Consider the following 20,290-nt stretch of genomic DNA (forward strand, 5'->3'; position numbering starts at 1 on the left):
CTGCTTCTCACCTTGATGGGGCATTATCTACTTGACAACCAGTTTCTTGGCCTGTTCTGGAAGATACGGAGATTTTATTGGTTGTCTGAGTCCGCTTTGATTATGTATGTAGGCAGTTGTAAAGATTTTTCTGTAGAGCGTTTTAATGTTCCATAGAACAGTGGGGGTTATTTTTACAGCAATTTTTAAAATGTAAGACCTGCTTTGTGGACACCTTTTTTGGCAGCAGTATGCTCACGAGATGTTTAACGACAGAGTTATTCCCTGCGTGTGCTAACACTTTGCCTGAAGTGACTTTCCAAAAGAAATGACTTTTAGAAGTGGAATAATCTAGTAATATTAACAAGTTTTCAGAAATGCAATTAATTTTATCAGTTGGCAAAATATTTTATGTTGTCATAGTGATAACGTCTTTGGTGATAAGCAAATGTGGACAGGAAGATGCAATAATATTCTTTTAGATGCCAATTTCTATTGAAAATATTCAAATAGAGATTTTGTAAAACTCTGCTATTGAAAGATTTTTATCTCCTAATACCTGCTAATTGTTATTAAAAAGAGAGATTACCAACCACTTAAGAGCTATCATGTTTCCTATTGTTGGTCGTTAATTGGGTAATGATTAGAATAGCTGTAAATGAAGTCATTTTCAGTGATGTTTTTGGTATACATTCTAACCCCTGTGGAAATCTTCTCTAGTGAGTCACTTAAAGGAGATGACTGCTGGAAAAAATGAACAATATTATCACCTACATGTGGTCCTTGAGCATGGATACATGCTTTGCTGGGGGCTTGGTACAGCAGAATAAAAAGCGCTCAGAAACTTGGTTTAAAAAAAAATTACTGGGTGAATAGGTTTTTTAGGTGCATGGTACAAAGCTGGAAGGCTGCAAAAAGTAATCTTTCTCCTTGTTGCTGTCTCCCATCCACTCAGATGTCCTTCCCAGGGACAAGGGCTGTGACCAGATTCTTGTGATTCTTCCAGAGGGTATGTGTATGTATATATGTATATTATATATGTATGTGCATATACACATATATGTGATATACAACAGTGTATACGGCACACATATTGTATACAACATAGATGTCTTTTAAAAAATTTTTAATTAAAGATTTTATTTATTTATTTGTCAGAGAGAGAGAAAGAGCACAAGCAGGGGGAGCAGGCAGAGGCAGAGGGAGAAGCAGGCTCCCTGCTGAGCAAGGAACCCTATGCGGGACTAGATCCCAGGACCCTGGGATCATGACCTGAGCTGAAGGCAGACGCTTAACCCACTGAATCACCCAGGCGTCCCCATATATGTCTTTTAAATAGAAATTAGAGTAGCTGTATACACAGGTCTGTAGCTTGCTTTCAGTTGACAATAAATGTCAGGCATTCCATATTAATACATCCAAAGCTGCATCATTCCTTTAAAGGCTACATACAGTTCTTTTAAATGCACTCAATGGATAGAAAGTGTTGCGTTTTTCCAGTCATTTTTTAATTTATATACATGTAGGCATAGAACTGCCAGAACGTTTCCTAAAGCATAGAGAGTTTGTACAGCACAGGCTCTGCCAGTCTCCACGCCCACCGCAGTGCGCACGGGAGTGTCTGCCTCTCCCTCCTACCAGTGACTCTGTTCTCCAACTCCTAAACTTTTGCAAAGCTGGCGAAGAAAACATTCTCTCTCTTTGATGTTTTACTTTGCATTTTTCTTATGAAAGTTCAGTATCTTTTCACATACTTAAAAACTACTTAGGTTTGTTGTTTTGGTAACATCATTTGTGTTGATGGACTAGTTTTCATCAGTTGTTAGTCTTTGTTCTTGCTTATTGTTTAGGAGCCTCTTATATTCAAGGGAAAAAATAGCCTTTTGTGAGGATGTGGAAATACTTACTCAGTTTGTATTTAACTTGATATATGGGTTTTTTGTTTCTTTTTTTTACGCCTAGAAGAAGGTAATTCTTCCTAGAAGAAATTTTTACCTAGAAGCATACCTAACTTTTTTTTTTTTTGCCATTTGTTCTGTGCCAAGCACTCTTTCAAACCTTTTAATTTGTTCTCATAAATTCATTGAATCCTCAAAAAATAAAAACCACGAAGAGTTAAGTGCCCAAAATTTCATAGCCAAGTTGAGCTTAGATAGTCTGATCCCAAGGCCTACTCTCTTAACTATTATACTGCTTAAATCTGTTTTCTTTAAAGAGTGAAAATGTATTATTTCTGATAATTTTTCAAAAAATTCTAATTCACAGGATTTTTTCTTCCTGAAGTGGGACACTGATACTTAGCAGGTATCCATTTTAATTATAATTTTTTTCCAAATAGAAATACTGATTTAATACTCACTTCAAAGTAAAATGGACAATTATTTGTTCTTATGGTTAGAAAGACATTTTTTTTTTAAAGATTTTATTTATTTATTTGACAGAGAGAGAGACGGCCAGTGAGAGAAGGAACACAAGCAGGGAGGGTGGGAGAGAAGAAGCAGGCTCCCAGCAGAGGAGCCTGATGTGGGGCTCGATCCCAGAACGCCGGGATCACGCCCTGAGCTGAAGGCAGACGCTTAACAACTGCACCACTCAGGCGCCCCTAGAAAGGCATTTTATACTCAGATTTATATATTTGATGAAAGAAATATTTAGGCATGGAAGAAATGGATATCTGAAAAGGTTTTTATTTATAAATATTTATAAACATCTTGATTTATCTTTTTCCATCTGAAAAAAATAAGAATACTTATTTACCGTGATTGGGTTTTAGGTGAAGTGTGTAGACTAATAGGAATATTTTTGGCATAGCAGAACCCGAAGGCAGGGTGCAACACATAGATGTGCAATCATGTTTTTATGGGGTTCCTAACTTCAGAAAGATGGGCAAAAGGCCAGAGGCTATTTAAATAACTTAGATCTCTATTACTCTCCTGGATAAGCCTATTATTGACCAAGACCTTCTGTGAATAGTTGATTGTTTTCTGTCTTAAATGTAAAAAAAAAAAAAATTCTTTAAAAAAAAAGATGCTGTTTTTTACACGCTTGCACTTAAAAACATTTGTTGTCTTAAACCCGGTATAATTTGCTGTAGTCAAGTTTTATGAGTCTCCAATAGAAATCAGTAAGTTGTATGGTGAGTCATAGGGGCAGGTAGGAAAAAGCTTTGTGGATGAAACGGTGACTGTATTAAATCTTGAAAGCGGAGGAAGCAGCATTACACAAATAGGAGTGTCCTCACTGCGTCGCATCTTCATGCCATGTTTCCAGAGTAACAGCCATGTACATTCGCTCCAGAACGTCTAGTGAGGATGCTGAGACTCACTCTGATGGGACTGCAGCTGGAATGCACATTCCATCCCTGGTCCCAGGATTACACGCATCCCCATTGGAAACTAGGGCTTCTTGGGAAGTAGGAAAACAGACTGATGATACAGTTGGGAGTTCCCACGGGACCAACGGGAAGGGAGAGTGCACACACATCCCGGGGACCTTGCACAAGTAACCTGAAGCACAACTTTTAATATCTCCTGTTTTATGTTAAATATTAATGATAATTTTATATTGTCTTCCACGGTACATTTCAGTATGGATCAAAAATTCTCTTAAAATCCTTGAATAGTAAAAGGAATGATTCAAAGCTGTTGTTTAACCTGTGTTCAAATATCCCTCAGTACCAGTAGGTATTTGTAAACAAATCTTAAATAATCCTAAGCTAACACTCTTTAATGTAAATACAAATTGATGTGTAAAGAGAACACTGAAAGATATCAAATACTATGTCCTAGGTATATTTTAAGCCATGAAAATATTGTCCATTTTAAGGGTAAGTTTTCCACAATTCATTTTTATGTACAACTGCATATAAGCGCTGGAATTAACTACTTCTTGGGTATTAATAAGCATAGTAAAAATATCTGAGGATACTTATTTTCAAAACATGCTTTGTATCCTGGGTCATTAAACTTAGTCTGTGAATGTGTTTAGTAGCTGTAATTGTGCTGCAGGACATTTTAAAAACCAGAATTGAACTCTTCACCCCAGTTTTCTCTGAAGTAATTATAGGATGAAAAATAACTAAGAAAAAAATCTATTTATCTTCATTAATGAAAGTGTCTCACAGTACTGTTCAGTACCTTTTAAATTTAATGATATTTTCATTTTACACATGCACATACAAACAACACACTTAGGCTTATCTGTCTGTTTTTAGGAAGTAGAGTTATCCATTTACTCTGATACTCAGATCTCATACAAGACTTGGAGAGTAAAGAGAAACTCTAAATCATTTTTAAGCAGGAATAGGACTTACTACATGCCAGCCAGTGTTTTAATGTTTAAAATATAATCATTTGATCCCTACATCAAGCCTGAGAAAGTCAGGTTCTAGTGCGATTCAGTAACTTGTCCAGAGTTATGCATGTAGCTAGTAAGGAGTCATGCGACAGAACCCAGGCAGCCAGACGCTAGGGCCCATGATCTGAACTGTACAGTGTTAGATTCTAGTTTTTCTAGTAATTAAAAAGGAAACCTTTGCCAGCTCAATCTAGGGAAGTTTATTGTGAAAGCAATTTGTGGTGATACTGTTCAGAGGCTTTTCCAGTTTGAAAGCGAGCGGCCAAGCCCGTGTTTGAGTCCTGGCATCAGAGCAGGCTCTTTGCTGGAAGCTCACATCTGTGCTGGGCCTTTTGAAGTCATGCTTCGCTGGGTCTTTGATGTGTTTCTTCTGTCCAGGTTGCTTTCAGGTGTCTAACTTCAAATGAATGGTAATGGTGCCATTTTTTACCAATAAAATAGAACTCGGATTCTTTTATCCTTGTTGTTATGTTGGTTATAATACGCTGGATTGTTAGAGAAGTTTGTTTTAACTAATCAGCATGTTGAATTACAAGGTTCATTTTTTGGTTGTTATTCTATGTGCTTGTTCATTCAGTGACAAATTAGAAGCGTACAAAAAACGTTTTTGGCAACGCCAGCTGCTCTTCAGAAAGAAGTGTGGTGAATGACTTTCATTTTTGTGTTGGTGAGCAGCAACTGGGGGAAAGCCGGAAGAACCATTCGCTCTCTGAGCCTCACTGAGATGCATGCAGTTTACCTTCACCTTCTCTACTCTGGGTGCTCACCTCATGCTGCTGTCGGCTCCATAATGCGTTTCCAGGCTTGATGGAATAGTGAAGAACGAGCGGGGGCTGTAAACCCTAAGACCAGAAACTTTGAAGAAATATTAAATGTAAACATGCATTTCTATTTCGACTCATCAATATGATTTGAATAATCATACTTTATATGAATAATTATTTGCATAATTTTATTGTGGGCTGCTTACTTTCACTCATCTTCCTTTGCGGCTTTTTCTTGCCCTGTCTTGCCACCCCACCCCAGCCACCTGTTACAGTTACAGGAAAGAGAAGCTGACCTTAAGGAAAATAGGTTTATTGGGAGGATTCAGAGTGGCCCAAAGAAAGAATCGAACAACAAAGTTTTAGAATTGAAGCCAATTGCCAGTTGACCTGTGTCTAGACGTCCTTCAAGTGGATGAGTTCTTTCTGGTCACATTCTCTGTTCCAGATTACAGTGTCTGGCAGAAAGTGTGGGAGGACCTGGTTAAGTAGTTCTCCACTTGACCCCATATCTGGGCCAAAGGGATGGGGTGTACGTACTGTGTAGAGGAGCTTGCCACAAAAGACTGTGCAGATGGGCTGTTGGCCACTCTGTCCCTCTCCCTCTGGATTCCCTGTACACGCCCAGACATAGGCAGGCTAATTTGATATAGGATTTTGCTCTGGGGAAGAAGGATGTGCTGAAAAAAGAAAGAAGTAATGGTTCTGGATTCCAAATCAATTTCATATTGATCGCTGGATAATTCTCAGTGAGACATGTTTTTCACTAATCAGGAGTGCAGATTGATAAGATTAATGTATGTGGCTGAGATAATAGTCGGCCAGAATTTAGAAGGCATGTATTTCCACCTATGCCCCTCTTCAGGGAAAATCAAGAGAGGAAGAAAGAGGAAGAATTAGATTAGTAATTGTACTGTTCTTCTGGTTTCGCTTCTTGCAAGACTTCTCTGCTGTCACCAATTAAAATATAGCAAAATAGAATGTTAACACTAAGGGACAAGAGAAAGAAAATCATTGCAAAATATTGATAATTAGAATTTTGTAAAATTATATGTCACAGATAATTATTTTTAGAGGAATTAAAATTATATAATTTAAGGAGTAGATGGGTAGAAATTTATGAGGGAATATTTTTCATACTTCTTCTTTTTTTTTTTTTTTTTTTTAGTTCTTCCTTGAGTGGTTACAAGGATTAACTGATACAGTTTATATCTCCTGCTCTACTCAGTGCCTGGCACATGATAGTAGGAGACAAATTTTGGTCCCTTTCCTTTCCTTTTAATTCCTGGCTAGATTATAAAATCTTAGAGGACAGAAAATTGCTTCACTTAACTTTATATCCTGTTCAGTATTTGGTGGTAATTAAATACCTTGTGAATACTTACTGAGTACTTGGGTATCAATTTTTATTGAAGTATCATTAACATGCAGTGTTATATTAGTTTCAGGTGTACAATACAGTGATTCAGTAATTCTATACATTATTCAGTGCTCATCACTGTAAGCATACTCTTAATCCCCTTTGTCTATTTTACCCACCCCTCCACCCACCTCCCCTCTGGCAACCACCAGTTTGCTGTCTGTATTATTATGAGTCTGTTTTTCTCTTTGCCTCTTTTTTCCCTTGTTTGCTCATTTGCGTTGTTTCTTAAATCCTGCATATGAGTGAAATCATGTGGTATGTCTTTCTCTGACTGACTGACTTCACTTAGCATTATACCGTCTAGTTCTAATCCATTTTGTTGCAAATGAGAAGATCTCATTTTTTTTTACGGCTCAGTAATATTTCATGTATATTTACCACATCTTTATTCATATCACCACATTCATCTAATTGAGGGACCCTTGAGTAGCATGTTCCACATCTTGGCTATTTAATATATTTAAATTTATATTTTTTAATAATTTCAACTCAGTGTCAGAAAGTTGTTGAGTTTTAAGGCAGTTCAAAGTAAATTGTTAGGTTAGGAAAGGTGAGACTGAAAATAACTAGAAACTTCTTATTTTAAGAAAGGCCATTTCAAAACTTAGGGAGACTCCTATTTGTTTCAATCACAGTCTAAAGTTTCTACTTTATATTCTCTATTTAAACTCTATAAAACCAATTTTTATTTAAAATTCTACTTAGGTCTAAGCAAAATATTGGGATATATAGTCCATTTACATGAAACTATTGGAAGAAATACTAAGCAAGTGTTATTATCTGAATTTAATGGAGGATCAGGATATAGGTAAAGAATTTGGAAGAGTGATTTCCCTTTAGGAATCTGTGTTTAGTCTTTGTTACTTTATGAAGCATATTAGATTCTTGCAAATTCCAGTAAAGTAAGAATAAAAATACCAGTTAATATGGTTGAGGTAAAAAAACTACATATTTATATAGTTGAAGTATTTGGTAAATAAGTGCAGTTCCAGTCTCTCTGTCCAAACCTTTGTAATTCAGTTAGGAATTCAAAGAAAGGTGAAGCTAGATTTCAGTTAAATTCTTTCCTTGAGTCTAAGAGGGAATTAAAATTAACTGAACTCTGTATATAACAGTTCTTCATAATTAATCCCCCAAAGTACCCAATGGGGACATTTTTCAGTAACGGAAATTTCTGAAACGGAAGGGAAAATGTGATTTCAAAGAACGATCACCGCAGTGATTTCTGTGTATGAAGAATGAGGTACATTTCATTTTTACTGGGGGAAGACGGTCCTGACAGAGGGAAGAACACGTGCAGGTAAGTCAAGGCAGCAGTGTGACCAATGTGGTTGAAGACCAGCGAGGAAGCCAGGGAGCCTGGAGTGGGGTGTTCCAAGGGGAGAGTCCCGAGAGGGCAGTCAGAGAGCTAACAGATCATGTTCGGACTTGTAGGCATTCGTAAGGACTTTAGCTTGTATTTTTAGTGATATGGAAAGTCATTGGAATGTTTTAATCAAATAAGTAACATGAGTTGTCATTGGCTTTAAAAAGATCATTCTGGCTGCTGCGTGGAGAGTCATGTTAGGACTAAGGATGGCAAAAAAGAGAGGCTTGTGGAGTCTTCTGCAGCAATCCCAGGTGAGCCAGGGTGGCAGGGGTGGGGCTGATGAGAAGAAGTAAATTCAGAATGTATTACAAAGGAAGAACTAAAAGAATTTGAACTGTACATGGGACATAAACGGAGAGACGTCAGAAACAAGTCAAAGGTTTTCCCAGATTAAAGGATAAAGTTCCCATTTATGGTGCCAAGGGAGACTGAGATGTGAAAGTGTGGGTAAAATCAGAAGTTCATCTTTGAACATGTGGAGATATCAATTAAATTGGGTATGTGAGGCAGGAGTTCAGGGAAGGGCCTGGCTGGAGATCGAAATTTCGAGTTTCATTAGCATATAGATATTGCCTAAAACCGTTAGACTGAATGAGACATTTAGAGATTGAGTATAGATAAAAGAGAACTTGAAGACTGATCCTAGTGCACTCTGGTATTGGAAGTTGGGAAATGAAGAGGAACCAGCAAAGGGGGGGATGGGAAGTAGTGAGGTAGAAGGGCATTCAGGAGGTCATGCGTATCCAGGCAGCCATGTGATGAAAATATTTCAAGGAGAAGGACTTGATAACCTTATTAAATCCTGTTTAAACTTCAGCAACGGGGGGTGGGGGGGTGGTCAGCTGATGACCTTGACGAAGCAGACTGGAGTTGATGGAAAGCCTGAAGGGTTGGAATTGCAGGTAGCAAGTGTAGACAGTTCTCTAGAGGGAAAAACGAGCTGAGAAATGAATGGTATTTGGAGTAGGAAATGAGGCCAAGAGAATTTTTTGTTTTAAGTGAAGGTAATTCAAGCATGGGAGTGATCTAGTGGAGAGAGACAAAGTGAGGGACGGGGCGGGGTGGGGTGGGGAGCTGCTGTAGTGCTCTTGCTGAGTTAGCCAGACAAGATGGAATCTAGTGCAAAGACGGGACTGGGGGGTGGGGGGAGAGAGGGGTCTTACATAGGTGCACAGACTGTTTGTTCAGTTAGGAGGAAAGGCAGAGTATACGGGCACAGTTGGAGGTGGGCAGTTAGGTGTGGTGAGGAAAGATAAAGTCACAGGGTTTTTTTTTTTTTTTTTTTTTTTGGGTGTGTGTTTCTCCTTTTATTTTTTTAGTTACTTAGTTTCTGTGGGCTGTCCTAGATAAAGGACTAAGGGTATGGGAATGAGAAGTAAGGAAAGGCTGGAGAGAGAAAGCAGTCCTAGAAACAAAGTAAAAGGTCTTTGGTCAGTGGATTTTTACAACAGCATTTGCCTGTCCTTGGGTATATTATGTTTGTTCTCTTTTTGTTTGTTCCAACCTTTCAGTCAAAACCTATAGCTCATAGAGGATTGTCCCCTGGCTTGCTTCTTTTCCTTCCTCTTAGTTCTTGATGCCATCCCTTCAGTCTCCCACAGTGCCATGAATACAAGGGCCCTTGTGTGCAGTAGACTTTGATCGAAGAGTTGAGGCAGTGGAGGGAGAGGACAACATTATCCTTCCTGCCTTAATTTTTCGTCTCATGCTTCAGAGTTCTTCATTTCTTGTGCCATGGATCCCTTTGGCACACCAGGGAAGTCTATGGACCGTCTCCTCAAAATAATTTTTAAATTAAAAAAAAAACCAAAAAAACCCATGCTATTATAGAGAGTAGTTTTCAAAATATAACACACTTGTAACATGTGAATATTTATTGTGCTTTAAATAAGCTCTAGTGGCAGGTCGTGTGACTGTCTTACTTTCAAAGTAGTAAGGTAAACAGTATTTTGAGATACCTGTTAACAACTGAGATATGACATAAAAATGTGATTTCCACTGGTGACAAGGTTACTGGTATTGGCACTGTGATTTGTTGCCTGCCTTCATACTGAAAGCAAAGCTCAATTTCCTTTTGCTAACGGTTTGTAAACACAGAGATGCAATCTTTTCCCCATCCGTGTTTGATCCTGCATTCTGTGTATGCACCCTTTGCAGGGCTGTGGGCTTCAGGGAAATCACTCCTGCCTCAGAGGGGGTCATGCTCCTCTTCTGTGCAAGGCTGACCCCACCATCAAGGATTTAGCCTTCTACGCCCATTTTCTCTGAGACTTACTCCAAACGGATATCCCGGATTGCTTTTACCGCCTGAACTCTTTTTCTATTCATGGGTTTTTTCTTCTTTTTTTCTTGCAATATACTGGCCTTTCCTCTATCTTTCGTTTCCCATATGGGCAATAAAGAGCCTTACTTGCCTGGGTGTGGCCAGCCGGGTGACCGGCATCTGCTCTTTACATGTTAACTGCTTGTAGAAGGTGCTCACTCAGTGTTGATTAAATAAATAAATAGATGCGTCTGTTTCTAATAGAAATTCACAGGCTTTTGTATTAGGGAATATTACCGCTGTCTTCCTGCTGGCGAGGGGACGATCCTCACAGGACTAATGAACATCGTGCATGCCCCCTTGGTAAATGCAGTAGTAGAGTGAGTAAATTCATCAGGCAGTCCATGGAAAGGTTAACATCCCCATAGAGGGATATGCTAGATTTCCATATTTAGATAATTTTGATAAGGACAGTTCAGATTGACTCTTGGTCAAACCAGTTCATTGGTTTTCATGAAAGTTTCCTGATAAGGAAGATAATTTAAAATGATTTATAGCTTGCTGGACTTGAGGATTTAGAAATCTGGTTAACCTAAATTTCTTCAAGTTGCATGTTTCAAAATATAGTTCTGGTTTGAATTTTGTTATTAGATTGATGTGGACACGAGGTATTTTAGATTAAAAGGAGAGAATTCTGTGATGATAAAATATAGTTTTGGGGAAATATTCAATATTAGTATTAGAACATGTTTTTTATACTTAATATGAATTTATTTTTTTCTATCATAATTTTCCTCATGCAATAACTGATATTTGAGCACATACCTCTAATTTATATAGTTCTTCATCATATTTTATCTTGTAATATTTATTCTTTTGTTATTTTCTTTTAATTATTAATTGTTACTTGCCTTTTTATTTGTGTATTTATGAAAACATAAACGAGTCAGTGATGTAAAGCTGTCACATTAGTGTTTGGCATATAATCACTATACAATAACATAAGGAGCCACAAACATACATATACACAAACATTTTTTCTCCAACTAGATCATAAACTTTGCGTTAACTCTGTGAACATGGGATCTTGTTTGTTTTGTACATCTTCTTCTCCCCAGTGCCTACCACAGTGTCTGGCCCATAGTAGGTTGTCAATAAACATTTGTTACATGAATGTAAGCCCATAGAGAGTGGTGGGTCATACAGGTTAGGGACAGAGATGGAGAAAGTAGAGTTTGTTTTGGTAACTTGTGCTAAGAGTGAATACATTTCCCCCTCTTACCTATTTATATTCAGTGAAATTAGAATTTCTTACAAATACAAGAGTATGGTTATTGCAGGTGGATGAAGTGTAGGGAGGTCCAGTGTTCAGCCCGGACACACTGGTATGGCTGTCTTGGTACTTTTTGGCCATCTTGCATTCTTACTGGGTGTATACAGGCCACAACAGTTGGACAGCATTTTGAATATCATCTGCGGTCTTCAGTGAATATTTGGAAAAAAATTATTCAGTTAAGCTGTTTGGTCAAAAATACTTGCACACACATATGTACACAATATATATATGAATATTACTATGTGTAATTTTAAGCCGTGATAGAAATTTTAGCATATGTTCAATATAAACCATTTATATGTCAAAGAACTTACATAAATTAGTAAGCTATGTCTTAATATGACTAAAAATAAGATATCTTAACATTTAAGATGTTACTTTTTCTAGTTCCAAATGACAGGCATGGTAATGAAAGTACATTATTTGGTTTTATGATATTTATGTACTTGCCAGTCTAGTTGGTAATTCAAATATTTTACAAGGTCATGAAAATCAGTAGGATTTTCTTCTTGTAATGACAAGCACCCACATTAAAATGATCACATTCCATGTACCTTAGTTTTTGATCATTGTCGTATTTGTCCTCCTTAAAAAAAAGGCAGAGCAGCTACTACACTATATAAAGGTAATTTTATACTTGCCAATTGATCTTCCCTTGGGGGCTACTGAAGTTTTTATAAATAGCTCACTGACTTCGAAGAAACATAGTTCTGTTCTTACGAACTCATCTGGAAAGGGCATTTCTTTGGGGATATGGAGACCATGTGTGGAATTTCAGCTACAGGGAAAATTCTAGGATTTAGACAAAGAAATATTGGGTGGTTTAAAATTGAGAGTCCATTTGTGAAAAATTGGTTTGCTTTTAATAGTCATATTTTGTTTTTAGAACTTAATATATGGTAGACTCATGATCCCTGGTCTGGAGTTTTCAGACTCCTAGGGAGCTGAAAATGCAGATTGGTACCACTGGTCATATTATCCTGGTCAAAAGTACTGATTTAAAGTAGTGTATCATTGATTTATTAAATATGAACAAATGTTGTTTATTGCTTAAAAAGGGCAATTTGTTTAGTTTACTAAATTTTTCATAACGTGGACTTCATGGAGTAAAACTAACAAAAAGTTCCCTTAGGAAAGATTCATACCAATTCGAAGCCTGACCTATACAACTGTCACAGATGTGAGATTGTTAACTCCAGAGGTTTTTATTGATTGAGTTAATAAACTCACTCGTAAATCTACGAACTCAAACTGTTTAACTGAATTTTACTTCAGTGAATATCAGAGTTTGGTGAACTACTTTTTATCCCAAATTAAATTTTTTGATGAAAGATGCAAGTGGTCTTATGAGATTTCTGTGATAAGAATATTTGTGGGGGTGGTGTATCTTGTATATATTACCATCCTTAATGCAATGGATGTGTGATACTGAATCCATATTTTTTAAAGTAACTTTTATTGTACTTGGATTAAGAGATACCCAAAATAAGATTTGCTGTTTTGAGTGTCACTGTTATTTACTCTTTCTCTCTGCCCTTGGGCAGGGAGGTGGGGGAGGTCATGGTTAGACTAGCAGCACATGCCACCATCAAGCTTCAGACATTCTGAATGGATAGGACACTCCACCCCTAATTTCTTTAAGTCATTGTAAGAACTCTAAAGCTGTTACTTGAAGAATGAATTTTGTATGAGCTCATTATGAAACATTTTAAAACTCTAAAACATGAAATGAATCACGATAGATTTGCCATGGTTTATGGTACAGCCTAATTTTTAAGAAAGCTTAGCTTATCACATTCTTAAATGCCTTAAATATACTGATAAGAAATTCTCATTGTGGCAATTTACAGTCCTTTCGTTCAGGATGGTGTTTAAAATATCTAACCTAATTTCTTCTTACTGCTAGTTCAAGTTACTCTTTACTATTCAGTGTGTCATTGAAGGAAAGTAACTCTGAGTTACTTGCATTTCCTCTGGGCTGTCTTCCCGTGTTTGGGGACGTCTGTGAAACTCTATTCCTCTGCCGCGCTCTTCTCTTCCTTCAAACCCTATGCTGCTTCATCTGTAACAGTCCTTTGGTATCTTAATGATAAAAAAATTCTACCGTAATCCTCCTGTAATAAAAAGGAGAAATTACATGAAAATGTATTTTTTACCAAAGACTTTAACAAATACATTTTCAAAAATAATGTGAATTTCAATATGGAAATGCTGGGACCTGACTGGACCAGGAATAATGAAATAGATTCTTATACATACATTTGGCGTCTCTAGGAAGATCACAGCTACAAATGCAACTACCCGCTAAAAAAATTTCTTAGCGACTCAAAATGAGTGGTTTTGAGATTGTGGGTGTGACTTTTCTTAAAACGTTAAATCACCTTTGACAAAGCTCTGAGCAAAACAAATCCCTTCACTTTATATAGTTGTGTTCTTGAAAAATTCAGTGCATATTAAAATTTTTTCCTTAAATACTATGTGTTTATGTAAAATGGTGTAAGGTTCTAGACTCAGATAATTATAAACATATTTTTCACCCTAATGAGTCTCTAGTCATTCCTTCAGAAGACGTGAGGGACCCAAGGAAATTCTTTGTTTGGGACTCTTCTTTGAGTCGCAGTAAATGTAGCAAGCTTCTTAGCCTATGAAAAGCAGTTACTACTCCGTAGTCATTGTGTAACCTAAAAATGTGATCACTTATTTTCAAAAAAAGTCTAGTCCTAGGTGATTTTCTTGAGAACCTTTGCTCTAGGCTAAGCTTTTAAGTTTGGGTCCTATTTTCTGAAGCATCAGTAGTTTTTTGTGTTTTTTTTTTGTTGTGGTGGTGGTGGTTGTTCTGTTGTTGCTGTTTTGTCCTCAGTTGTCTAATTTTTCTTATACTTTAATGTAATCGATAAGGACAAGCGATTCATATTTGTTTCTCAGAATCTACCTACGGTGTCTTGAATGGTGCAAGCTAAAATAATCTAGGTGTGAAAATAAATCTAAGCCAATTCCTAGTTGCTAGCAAATCATTGTAGGAGACTATCGAAGACATCCTTTCATTTTCTTTAAGTGGAATTGCACTTCATGTAAAGATCGTTTTATTTTAGAATACGTGGGGGGCGATCACACCAAACATTTATAGAGCACTTATCTAACAGTGATGTTGCTTGCCTTACTTTTTAAGTCTGTTAACCATCTGATGAAGCGGGCGTTTTTAATATCTTTATTTTACAAAAGAGAAATCAGAGCCATGGGGAGGTTAATTACCTTGCTCAAGGTCACACAACTATTAAGTAGTAGAGCCCGGATTTTATCTCAGGTTTCTTTGACTTTACAGTAATTACTCTTCAGTTTCAGTGGTGTTCACATGAATCTTTTCAAAGGTGAATCACCACTGTTAAAATGTGTCTAGCACAGCCCTTCAGAGAAGCTCTCCCTATCTCTTTTCAGGAACATATTTATCTGCAATTCCTCTTATTTTCCATTCTTTTGAGTTAGCTAGATGTGTGGGATAGAAACGCAAACTATACACAAAAATTCTACTTTGTGTTATTTAAGTGTCAACATGGCAATGAGAAATGGGTGCAGCCAAGTACTAAAGCTTGCTAGCATCATGACGGTCATCGGTAATCAGCAAGTAAGCTTCGTTAGCCTGTGTGGTCTAGAATGATAGAAAATATGAAAACACTGCCATGTACTGAACAAAACTGTGTGAATAATAAAACCCAGAAAGCAGAGGATCATGTTTATTTTTTTGTTAACCACTTTCAACTTCAACTCGTGGGGAAAGTCTGCTTTTTATCCTTCTGGTGCCGTTACCACGGAAGAAAAGGAGTTTGCATCTCTGCCCTGGTGGTATTTGTGACTTCCAGATAAACAGGGCCTTCTAGTCTCCTGTGTGTTGTTCTTTTCAGGATTAATAAATTTATTTAAAATAAAGTTATATTAATGGATCAAATGAGTTCTTGTAGAGAGGCTTCCCATTAAAAAATAGCATTTGGTTGCACTTGCTGACAGCCTCTTCCAATTTTCTGCTCAGAGATTAATGAAGACTTAGAAACAGACTCACAGTAATGGGAAAAGAGACTGATACTCAATTGCTAGAAATTTTGATACATTTCTTCCATCTACAAGGAACTGGATTAGGAAAAACAAGATTATCTGATGAAACAACTCATTATAAAGTTGGAAATGTAGTTTGCTTCTCTCGTAACATCATCTGCTTCTCAGACACCCATGATCTTGAAACTTTGAGGAAATGGGGCAGCTCTCCATCTGCTGCAGGGGTGCTGTTTTCAGGGGAAGCTATAGTATCACCATCACTTATGCCTCTACTCTCTTAGTTTTTCTGACTGTTCAGAGGTTTTAAGAACATAGAAAACAGCAAGGACATTCAAGAGGACGATAGTTGGAGCCGCAGACCACTGCGTCCTGAAAGGAAGATGTCTCCCCAGGTAGAGGGCTCAAAGTGGGAATGGATAACTGAACGGTAGGCATTTTAGACTTCAGATGATTCTTTTTCAGACCAGCGGTATGTGATGAGAAGAGTCCTTTGCCATCCAGAAGGCAAGCTTTAAGTTATTGCCTGACAGCCACCAAGAATTGGACTTTCAACTCTTCATATCTATCTACGTTCCTGCTACAGCACTGAAAAGGGATTTCTGTAGCCATTCAAGAACACAGTGAGCCAGGCCAAGCCGTCTGTTGGATGGTGGACACTGTCACCATCACAGGCAGAGGCAGTAGCAAACCTGAACAACTTTTGACTTGTTAACTAATATTGTACTTCATGGCAGGGCCTATTATCCTGAAGATGCAAGAGCAAAGCACGTTTTGAAGAGTATTTACAAAAACTAGAAGAGCATTTAGAAAAGAGTTTAACATAGCATCGGGTAGAAGGTGGGGTATCTGTGAGCCTGCAGCAGAGAGCTGCAAGGGGAGAACTAACTCATGTTTCTGTAAAGGTAAGGGGTGATTGCTGGAAACAGTAAAACCGTGAAAGTGAGATCTAAGTCTTAGAGGAGGCAAGACAGAAGAATTGATGTTTTGAAAAACTAAATCAGTGATGAGAAGAACAAACTTGAGGAACTTAGATTTCAGAGAAAGGTCAAGAAGTAAAAACAGTGAGATAAAAGATAATAAATACGGGGAGAGAGAACTGAAGTCCCATCTAGGAAAGATAAATACAAATGGCCGATAAAAATATAAAAAAAAATCAGCCTTACTATTTTGCAAAGAAATAAAAATAAAAATGAGTTTTAACTTTGAGCTAATCAAATTAACAAATATTAAAGTGAAACGCCCGTTTGATACAAGCTCAGTGAAAAAGTGCTGTTTGAAATGTATAGTCATTTAGACAGTTTGGTAACATTTTCTTAAAAAGGTTAGCACTTTATCTAAAGGTTATAATCATGCATATGTAACAAGATTACTATATAAGGATAACAAAGTGGAAAAATCCTAGTAAACTATGAGACACTTAAATGTGGTGATAATTTATATATCTAAAGTCATGGTTTTGAAACTATTTAACAATATGGAAATGTCCTTCCAATAGAATGTAGTTTCAGTATTTCTCAAGCTGGAAGTTAATAGATGAACAAAAAAGGTGTGTATAGTGAGCAAAACATTTGGGAAGCTGCTTGTTCCCCAAATTTGTGATGACTTGCTTCCCAAGTCATTTACTATGAATTAAGTCATAATAAATGTTAGAACCTTACAGGGTCTGAGAGAGCTGCAATGGACATCTGCTCACTTTGCTTAAACCTTTTTATACCATTTTCAATACCACAGACCATTGTTTTTAGTGGAACAGATATTAACATTAACATCTTCCACAAGAATGTTATTTAAATACCAGTTTGGGAAACATTATGTTAAATGAAAAAAAAATTATGAAATCAAACCAAATAATTTAAAATTATCTCTGTATGATGGAATTGTTTTGTACTTATATGTAGCTCCTAAATTTTTCTTCTACCGGTATTTCTCTAATAAGAATGCAATACTTTTTTTATAAGAATATTCAGCAAATGTATTTAAAAAGAGAAATTTGAAGAACTCTGGCTATAAAATTAATAGTCATTAGAGGGCATAAAATACAATCATTCTGATGGAATTCATGTCATGATTATTTGCTGTTATGGAGTTTTAGATTAGGCATTTATTTTTAAATATGTAGGGAGATATTTTGACCAAATATTTAATCATACACAGAATTTGTTCCTCCTTAATTGTGAATGAGTTCCAGTAGACCAAAAAATTAAGAGTTATCCTGAATTAAAATAGAGTGAAATAGTTGTTTTTTGTTCCTTTATTTTGCTTTAATCAAAGAACTGAATACAGCCCTTATCTTACTTGTTATTAACCCCAACCATATGAGAAATGGGCCAGGGAGGTTAGCTGCTGTGGTGGTTGAGAGCGTGCCTGTGTATGAGCCTGTATGCATGCACACACGAGTATGTGTGTCTAATCTTTCTTCTTCCTCATTTTCTTCATTTTTAATACATCAAAGTAAAAGACACTGTAATCCTATCTCCTCAGAATCTTTCCTCCACCCCTTCCAAATCAACTTAAATTCTTCTAATTATTCACAGATGAGATGAGGTCCAGAAGCATTTTTGTTCATGTTATTGTTCTCTTTCTCATCTTTGTTTATTCTCGTAGAGATGACTACCTTTCTTTTTTGCAGCTATGTTAATAGGTAAGCATGTCCACATGGTTTGCTATTGCCATAATCCTATTATTTTATTAATGCAAGAATTTTAGACTAACAGAGGCATATCTGGAAGTGATTTAGATCATGGCCTTTTTGAAGAATTTGAATTGTGCCCCCATCAGACTGTCTAGAGCACGTTATGTTGGGAGGTGTGAGAAGTAAGCATCAAGAGGCTACACTTTGTTGGAATGGGTGGTATTCACTGTAAATTGTGAAGTTGAAAGAAATGCATGTTCTGGTTAATCTTTTTTTTTAAACGACTTTTAATTTTCTCAATTATTCAAGTTCACTTTTTGTGATTTAAACTGAAGACTACAGAATGCAACATTAATTCCCTTCCCATGAGGGATGCTTTTCTACTGCAGATTCCATAAACCAGTCTTATTTTATGTACTGTAGTGTGTATAAGGGAACTCCCACATTAGTTTGCTAGGTAAGACATAATTTCAGAATACCTCGTACACATTTATTTTTAGAGCATTCACAGGTAGAAAGTACTGGAACCCTCATATGGTCAACTCCTGCATTCTTGATGTGGCGAACACTTTGATCAGTGGAGTGTGGCAGTTTTGCAGCCAAATCTCAAACCAGGTGGCATAACGATGATGAACTTTAAAACAACTGGGTTCAGTGACAGGGTTTTTTTTTTTTTTTTTTTTTTTTAAGAGTTAATATGCCGTAATAACTCAATACTAATACTTGAGAAACCTGTGAAAATAACAAAACATTTTTCAGTTATTTTGGCCAAATCTGTGAGCAAATTACTTAATTGTATATAAATAGCTAAAGGGTGTTGTGGTTAGGATTTCAAAAGTGAATCATTTCCATTTTATCATGAAAAATCCTTCTCTTCCTGGGTCTCCAAGGGCTCAGTTAATGATTTGCATTGTGATCAGGGTGGTTTTGGGGATTTTCATCTGTAACTAATTAGAACTTGGTTTTTTTTATTTGAAATTCCGCCTCCTTGGTTAAACTTCCTAATTGGAATAAGAGAAGCACATTTTTCTGCCCCTATTCTCCCTTCACAAATGATTCCCTAACACTTCTTAACCTGGGTGGAAGTACTTCTGATAAAGGGGAGAAATTGAAGGTTGAAAGAATTTAATTAACGAGGCATTTTGTTTTGTGTCCAGATTTTTTTTCACCAAGGGGAAATCTTTGGTCTCTTTTGCATAGGGATGAAATAAAATAAGGTCTGAGAATTAGCTGATGTATGCTACAAACTTGAAGAGCAAAGACTGTGTATTTAGAAACATTTGGAGATCCAGAAATATTAAGATGATCAGCAAACATTATTTCCAAAATAGTTATCAGATGTTACAGAATGACATATACATAATCTCAGGGCAGCTTGTGAAGACAAGGGCCATTTCTTATTTATTTTTTAATTCCTAGGTCTTAAATAGCAGGTTCACATAATAGGTTTGCTTTAATATCCAACACGAAAATTTAAAAATTGAGGCACAGGTATTCAGTTGATTAACTGATTTGTTTATATCTGTCGGTCTTTGTAGCCAGGCATATTCCTTTTTTTTTCTTTAAGAAGTTGTCTGCTACTAATAGATATTATTTTTTTTTCAGTTTTCATAGGAGTTTGCTCTTCTTCCTATTAAGCATTGAAGTTATAGTAAACTCAGTTTTATGCAGTTCAAACCAACTTTGGGGTTTGGCAGACCTGGGTTTCCTTGGTTCTAGGCATTTCTGGTGCTGATCCATCCTATAAGTTGTTCCTGGACGAAGTCTACCTAAAAGTCCAATTTCATATGTCTGTCTCTTTCACAGATCCCATTCCATTTCATTCCATTCTGTTCTTTATTCCTTCACATATGTGTGTATGTTTTTCACTTCCAGCTTGAGAGTTATAGGGAGTATGGTGCAGTGATTATGGGAAAGGGTGCTGCAAATACATTGGATTCAAATCCCAGTTCTGCTCCTTCTGAGCTGGATGATCTAGGGTAAGGTATTTAATCCCTCTGTGTCTCAGTTTCCTCACGTATAAGATTGGCATAAGAATATAACTTACCTCTCAGAGGTGTTAGAAGATTAAATGTGCTAATACATATGAAGTGCTTAGAACAATGTATAGTGAGGAACTAA

The 20,290-nt window shown here is 36.7% G+C and overlaps 1 protein-coding gene across 2 annotated transcripts in view; it reads left to right on the forward strand.

Annotated features, from left to right (window-relative positions):
- BMPR1B (bone morphogenetic protein receptor type 1B) overlaps window positions 1–20,290 on the forward strand; it is a 380,630-nt gene that overhangs the window by 69,029 nt on the left and 291,311 nt on the right. Inside the window, exon 1 of one of the 2 annotated variants that reach the window (XM_057309681.1) lies at window positions 8,050–8,142. The exons of the other annotated variant lie outside the window; for it this stretch is intronic. The gene's annotated coding sequence lies outside the window, so the exon portion shown is untranslated. Of the gene's footprint in view, window positions 1–8,049; window positions 8,143–20,290 lie in introns of those variants that run through there. 2 annotated transcript variants of the gene reach the window in all.

The sequence above is a fragment of the Ursus arctos genome, unplaced genomic scaffold (assembly GCF_023065955.2).
Source record: "Ursus arctos isolate Adak ecotype North America unplaced genomic scaffold, UrsArc2.0 scaffold_9, whole genome shotgun sequence".
Classification (NCBI taxonomy): domain Eukaryota; kingdom Metazoa; phylum Chordata; class Mammalia; order Carnivora; family Ursidae; genus Ursus; species Ursus arctos.